The sequence below is a fragment of the Tursiops truncatus genome, chromosome 19 (genome assembly GCF_011762595.2).
Source record: "Tursiops truncatus isolate mTurTru1 chromosome 19, mTurTru1.mat.Y, whole genome shotgun sequence".
Taxonomy (NCBI): Eukaryota; Metazoa; Chordata; class Mammalia; order Artiodactyla; family Delphinidae; genus Tursiops; species Tursiops truncatus.
The window spans coordinates 11903850-11911237 of NC_047052.1; the positions used below are offsets into that span (position 1 = coordinate 11903850).

General features: G+C 38.7%; 1 long non-coding RNA gene across 1 annotated transcript in view; it reads right to left on the reverse strand.

The window, feature by feature from the left end:
* The window catches only part of LOC141277231 (uncharacterized), a 42914-nt gene extending 36174 nt beyond the window's left edge, over window positions 1-6740 (reverse strand). Inside the window, exon 1 of the long non-coding RNA XR_012328278.1 lies at window positions 6578-6740. This is a non-coding gene — a long non-coding RNA (uncharacterized lncRNA). The remainder of the gene's footprint in view (window positions 1-6577) is intronic.
* Between the last annotated feature and the right edge of the window lie 648 nt (window positions 6741-7388).

The following is a 7388-nucleotide window of genomic DNA, read 5'->3' on the forward strand; positions in this document are numbered from 1 at the left end:
CAAAGTAGGCAAAGATATACAATGGAGAAAAGACAGTCTCTTCAATAAGTGGTGCCGGGAAAACTGGACAGCTACATGTAAAAGAATGAAATTAGAACACTCCTTAACACCATACACAAAAATAAACTCAAAATGGATTAGAGACCTAAATGTAAGACCGGACATTGTAAAACTCCTAGAGGAAAACAAAGGAAGAACACTCTCTGACGTAAATCACAGCAAGATCGTTTTTGATCCACCTCCTAGAGTAATGGCAATAAAAACAAAAATAAACAGATGGAACCTAATGAAACTTAAAAGCTTTTGCACAGCAAAGGAAACCATAAACAAGACGAAAAGACAGCCCTCAGAATGGGAGAAAATATTCGCAAGTGAATCAACGGACAAAGGATTAATCTCCTAAATATATAAACGGCTCATGCAGCTCAATATTAAAAAAACAAACAACCCAATCCAAAAATGGGCAGAAGACCTAAATAGACATTTCTCCAAAGAAGACATACAGATGGCCAAGAAGCACATGAAAAACTGCTCAACATCACTAATTATTAGAGAAATGCAAATCAAAACTACAATGAGGTTACCACCTCACGCCAGTCAGAATGGCCATTATCAAAAAAATCTAGAAAGAGTGTGCTGGAAAGTGTGTGGTGAAAAAGGAACCCTCTTGCACTGTTGGTGGGAATGTAAATTGATACAAGCACTATGGAGAACAGTATGGAGGTTCATTAAAAAACTAAAATTAGAATTACCATATGGTCCAGCAATCCCACTACTGGGCATATACCCAGAGAAAACCATAATTCAAAAAGATGCATGCACCCCAATGTTCATTGCAGCACTATTTACAATAGCCAGGACATGGAATCAACCTAAATGCCCATCGACAGCTGAATGGATAAAGAAGATGTGGCACATATATACGATGGAATATTATTCAGCCATAAAAAGGAACGAAATTGGGTCATTTGTAGAGACATGGATGCACCTAGAGACTGTCATACAGAGTGAAGTAAGTCAGAAAGAGAAAAACAAATATCGTATATTAACACATATATGTGGAACCTAGAAAAATGGTACAGATGAACCAGTTTGCAGGGCAGAAATTGAGACACAGATATAGAGAACAAATGTATGGACACCAAGGGGGGAAAGCTGCGGGGGTGTGGGGGTGGTGGTGTGATGAATTGGGCGAGTGGGATTGACATGTATACACTGATGTGTATAAGACTGATGAATAATAAGAACCTGCTGTAAAAAAAAAAGATAACATTCTTCTCTCCCAGTTTAAAATATATATATATATATATATACATATATATATATATAAACAGTCTGGAAAAGGCAAAAAACAACAAATCTGCGAGTATGATCAGCAAAAGAGAAAGGTAAGAAAGACCAGTTGATGCTTGAACTTAGTAGGAAGTCAGATGAGTAAAATCCTGAAACCACAAGAACACTCACTATCCAAGGTGCTAAAGCATTTCCCACCAATTGAGAATAATGGAAAATTTACCAATTCATAAAGGGTTACTTGTACAAAGAATCCCTCCTCTTTAATGTTGGGAGTATATTTGAAGAGTCCACAGATGAATCCATGTGCGATGCCCCATGGGCAGGGACACAAAAGGAACCTCAAGTAGCTACAGACATGCGGGGAACCAAGGGCACCACTTAGCCTCAAATACAGCTATTTATTTAACGAGACAAAATAAATACCAGATCATGATAAAAAAAGATAATGCTCTTCACTTTGTATTATCTAGGAAATTGCTTGGGGAAATAGCACAAAAGAAAGCCGGATAACACAATTTTTAATTCCAGCTTTGTCGATGTTACCAATCTGAAACAACTTGTGAACTCTGTACCACTACACGTAAATAACATGTAAATATAGGAGAAATCCATTATTTTTATAGAATTGAGAACCAGTCCAAAACCAAGTCACTTTCATTTGTGTTGATTTTTCCTCCTCTGTACTACAAATGTATTGGGTTGGCCCAAAAGTTCGTTCGGGTTTTTCCATAAGATACAGAAAAACCTGAATGAACTTTTGGGCCAACCCAATACAAGTAGGAATAAAATCAAAGGGAATACAGAGATTTTTAAAGGGGTTGGTCGCTCCGGCCAGTTCCTCTTTTCCTGGCAAAGAGAGTTCCCTTGACTAACACCTGGATTTAAACATTTCACTAACGGCAAAATAACTTGTTTGCAGGTAATGCTAGATCAACTATGTATAAGTACAGACATTGAGAGGGACATGGCTGCTTTCTGGTATCAAATGTAACTAAAGTTCTTATAGAAACCACAGTTAGTCTTTGTTGGAATAACAAAAGGACAGCAGGACATTAAGAAGATAAGAGAGGTGAGGTAGTTGGCAGCTAAAAATAGATGCTGTTTCCTTTCAAAAAAAGCAAAACAAAGGTAAGAATGGAGAAAGACACTGCAGTAGTAACAGCCTAGGGGTTCGGGTGAGGGGCCGGACAGTAGTTTTACTTTTAGGTTCTGCTAACAACTGGCATGAATTACCTTGGAGTAGAGTTCAAACCATAATAACCTAGCACATTTTCCCTCTAAGAGGATTATTGAAGTTTTACTGAAAACCTTACCTGTTCATAGCATGCTGGCTATTCTGTCTTTAGAGTCTCAGACCCAAAAATGAGGCAAAAAGAATTTTTTTTTCAAGAAAATCACTTTGATATTAGGCAGGAAGATAAAAAGTCAATTCATATGGCTTTACACTCATTTGTGATTATCAAAATAAAGTGAAAACAGTTGATTTCTGAGGCAGACATTCTCTGATACCTTATTCTCCAAGCCTTAGAAATTAGAACCAGCTGTCTGGGTTTGGTTTGGGAGCTTGTTTGTGTAACTTCTTGGTGGAAGAACTTAATTTCTGAAGCTCATCTTTCCAACACAGTTTTTGCTGCCTACAGGGCTTGTGAAGGTGCCAGGCTGAGCCGGGACGTGGAGGCCAGTCGCTCTGGAGCATCCCAAACTTGCAGTGGGAGTTTGTGTGAATGAAAAATAAATGCTTGCTCTTTTAGGCCATTGGAATTTGGGGATTGCTTAGCTTTTCATCTGGTTCTTCAGGGGTCCCCGCTAAAATCCTTAAAATCTAAATCTTAGTAGAGCCTTGGTTTAGAGAATAAGCAGTAAGGAAAATTATATTACAAACTGCAAAGATGGCAAGCCATATTATGAAATAGCAAATTATTTGGTAAATAATCACGTCTCACAATTTTTGAGACAATTCGTGTACCTCATCATATTTGTAGCTCTACAGAAAGTAATTGGAAAACAGAATGTTAAAAGCATGAGTTGGTTATTATTGGATGCATTTCACAAAGTGCTTTAAGAGATTAAATGCTCAGAAAAGAATTTACATTTGTAAGAAGGAAAAAAAGGGAATAGAGAGAGTCCAAAAGTTCTAGGATTTGCAAAGTCAGAAGAGGCAACAGCCCCTCATACCCAGCTGTGTTTTAAACGCATCTGTATGCTATGATCAGAATAGATACTAGGTGGCTGGTAAGCGAGGAAGGAGGGAGAAAAATCAGGAGCCAGTGGGAGTAATTGTGGAAACAGATGAGGGTACTCACACTGAGGTGTTAATGGAAGAGGTACTGAGAAGGGGTCAGATTCTTGATGTAGTTGGAAAAATAGAGCTAATTGGGCTGCTAATGGATTGCATGTGTGCTGTGAGGGAGAAGAGACAAGCAGGGCAGCAAGGCTTACAGCACTGAAACTGGAAGGATGGGATCTCCATATGCTAAAATGAGAAGCCTGTTGAAAGAGCAGGTTTGGGGGACTAGGTATTTGTTTGTTTGTTTGTGGAGGATGGATTCAGTTTCTGACCGAAAGGTTAAGATGTCTATTTGCCATCCAAGTAGAAACGTCAAGAAGACCTAGAATTTGGGGCAGAAGTTGGGAATCGTCAGTTTATGTGTGGTGTTGGAAAGCCTTGAGGTCTCCAAGGAGTGAGTGTACACACGGATGTGGAAGATGCCCATGGACAAGGTGCGGTGGCCCTACACTGTTAGCAGAGAAGATATCAGAGACTGAGTTCAGGTTCCTCACAACTAGATGATATCCCGAGGCAAGCGAGCTTGCCCAAGATTGCACAATGTCTGTGGGCTAAAGCACAGAGACTGCCTTTGAAGCCATAACTCCAGGGCTTTTTTACTTCATTCAAAGCACTACATACATACACACACACACACACACACACACACACACAAACATACACACGTGCATACATACACACATATGTGTATACACACATATATGTATATGCATATATTCATGTGTGTGTGCACACGTGTATGTGTGTGTATCTAACTGGTTTCTAAATACCTTAAGAACCAACTTGCCCTGAGTGACCCTGCAACAACAGGCTGCAGACTCTCAGGTCCTTGATTTCTTTATAAACTCAATATAGAGGCTAGAATCAATAATACCTAAAAATACCGAGTTTTCCTTCCAGGACTAAAGAATAAGATATCTATTTTATATTCCAGCACTGGCTTCAGAGTTCAATACAAGGATAGGATTTGCACCCTTAGCAAATAACACTCTTTGGATCACCATAAACATGTCACGAAGCCTGATTTGGCTCAGCAAATCAGCTACTAATGACCCTGCTTTTCCTGCAGTGTTTTTTCCTGATACCAGGAAAAGTATTCTTCCTAACGTTTCAAGATTCCCCACACTCATGTTTTAAGATGTTTTTGCAAATTGTCCTGTACTAGTTTTAAGATTAGATTTCCATTTCAGTACTCATGTTGCAGTTTAATGAAAACTAAATCCTCTTACAAATCATGTGTCAACAGTCCAAATACCACCATGGCTGCACGTAACCAACCCAGAAAGATAAGTAAAGTATATGCTCCTACAACTCAGTCAAACCGCTAACAGCACCTCGTAGATGATACGCTCTGATAGATAGGTAATTAACGTTACTTGGAAGATCTCAATCTTAAATCTTATCTTTTTGCTAACAGACTCCCTCATAATAAAATTGGAAACAGAATTCAGAACTAAAGGAGACATTTTAGTCACTCCTTCTCTTGCTGTTCATAAGAGATGTGTTTTTCTGTGTGCCAGTTCAGTATATGTTTGGCTTAATGTACCTGGATATCAGTAAATCCAAACACAAGTGTATTTTTCATTAGCCAGGACGCTACCTGGAGATGCCCAGGCTTCATTTACAGTTATCCACCCAAGCAGACCAAGGCAGAGTCCATCCAGTTATGCTGGCTGTCCTGTATTTAAATCCCCCTTTATACACTGTTTGCCATGAACACTGCTGTGCTGGAATCAGTGGCCTAGAAATGCACATCCATTACAAGCAAGCTGAAATAAGCAAACCTCACTTGTACCCTGTACAGTAGTTGTTGGTGGTATGTGCCCAATGTACTCATGTCCTAAGAAGAAAATGGGATGTGAACATCCATTTATCTCAATTCCAGGCTCCATTAAGGTAATTATAAATCAGTTCCCCTGGTGTGAATGGAATACACGATGCTCAAAATGATGCTCATTTTGGGGAGACATTATATTCATTTATAACCACCCCATCCACATAAAGAAAACATCCTTCCTCTCGTTAGTCTGAGAAAAAAAGCTGTCAAACTCTCCCTCAGTTGAACTAGTGGAAACATTTTACTCTAATACACTGTCTTGGTGTTTCCACCTTTAAAGCCTAAACATTTTCCTGCTATGTGCATTCATGCACTGCTGGCATCCACATCCTTGGGTATCTCTTTGTCATATCGGGGTCATGGCCGCTAACCTTTTAAACAATCTACAGAGATGCAGCAAGTTTGGAGAAACAAACGGATACAGCAGGTAAACAGGAACTGAGAAGTTCATTTTCTGTGAGCTAGTGAAATCCATGTAATGCTTCATTTCCCTTTTACTATTCTCAATCATGTATTTTACATATCAAACACAAACTGGTTTGCTGCATTTCTCTGGTAGCTGGAAAGAAGTTAATATACAAATTACTCCATTATTTCACTGCCTTCGCCTATGTCTCTAGTGATTGATCCCAGGAGATTCAATTCTGGGAATGTTACTAGACGTGGTCCTAAGAGGAACAATCACCCACGGTCTCACTTTGTGTGTTTGCCTTTTTTCATTTTATAGACAAGCTAATCCACAAAGAAAAACTCCTTCAGAAATGAGTGAGCTTTTTCCATGGACCCAGTAGTGTCCTGCAGCATTTTAAAGACATTAAACCCTTGGCTTCTTTTTATTATGATTTAATCTTATACATATGGAATTAGTACCTCCAATTAATTCTAGTGTCTTAAAGATATTTGGTCATTTTGTTCCCATAATGTCTTCTTCGGTGCAGAGCGTTGAGTAGGGGTTACATAAATACTGAAAGAATGAAGGAATGAGAGAGCAAATGAGTGAACAAATTGTGTCTTTGTTGACTTCTGGGATGTTCTATTTCTCGTTTTCTTCAGAGAATACTCTGCTTTATTCACTGGTTTTGTATGTGTGTGTGTCTGTCTGTGTGACTGTGTGCATGCGCACACACATATATATGTAAATTATTTCACATTTTTACCTCCTGCTGTAGTCTGTTTCTAATCTGCAAGACTCCGTGCATCTTCTCTTGAGTGGCAGCTTGCCAGCGTCCTCATCCTCAGCCCTGGTTCCAACCAGCCCCTTCTACAGTCACTACTCATCTTCTGCACAGGTTCCAAAAGCAGAGGAAGCCAAGTCCTGGATAACTGGAGATTCAAGTACAGTATGACATGAGCTCTTAGATAAGGAGAATGAAAGCACTGGAAAGAGCAAAAGATGGCTATAAAAATAGTTTCTATATGACTTTTATTAGTATAGCAGTCATCACTATACTAATACTTTTCCATTGTATAGCCTTTTTATCTCCAAATTATTTTCGTAGACCATCCATTAATTAACACTCACAGTGTTTGGAGTCATATCACTTGATTAATTTTGTGCTGCCTTGAAAATTGTCATATAAACTAAATACTGGAGTTTCACCAGCCATATTTCTGAAGCAATTTGAGCCAAGTCTCAAGTTCTCACTTCCAGAATTTCATCGCTATTAATAGAAGACATGCATCACAAGAGTGGAGTCGGGAGAGAAGACACACTTCTATTCTGCATGTGTCAAAACCGGATTCAGAGTCCTTTAAAGCAATGAAAAAGGACAAAATGCTCAGGTGTGAAAATTTAAAACATTTTTATTCTCAAACAAATACGAAAGGCTCTTTTCCTTAAAATGTAAGGAAAGGAATATAAATTTTTAATCTTATTTTCAGATAACTATTCCATAATAACAATTATACATTAACTTCCAAATGTCTTGCCCGCCCCCTACCATGTAATAACCACATTTAATTAAAGTT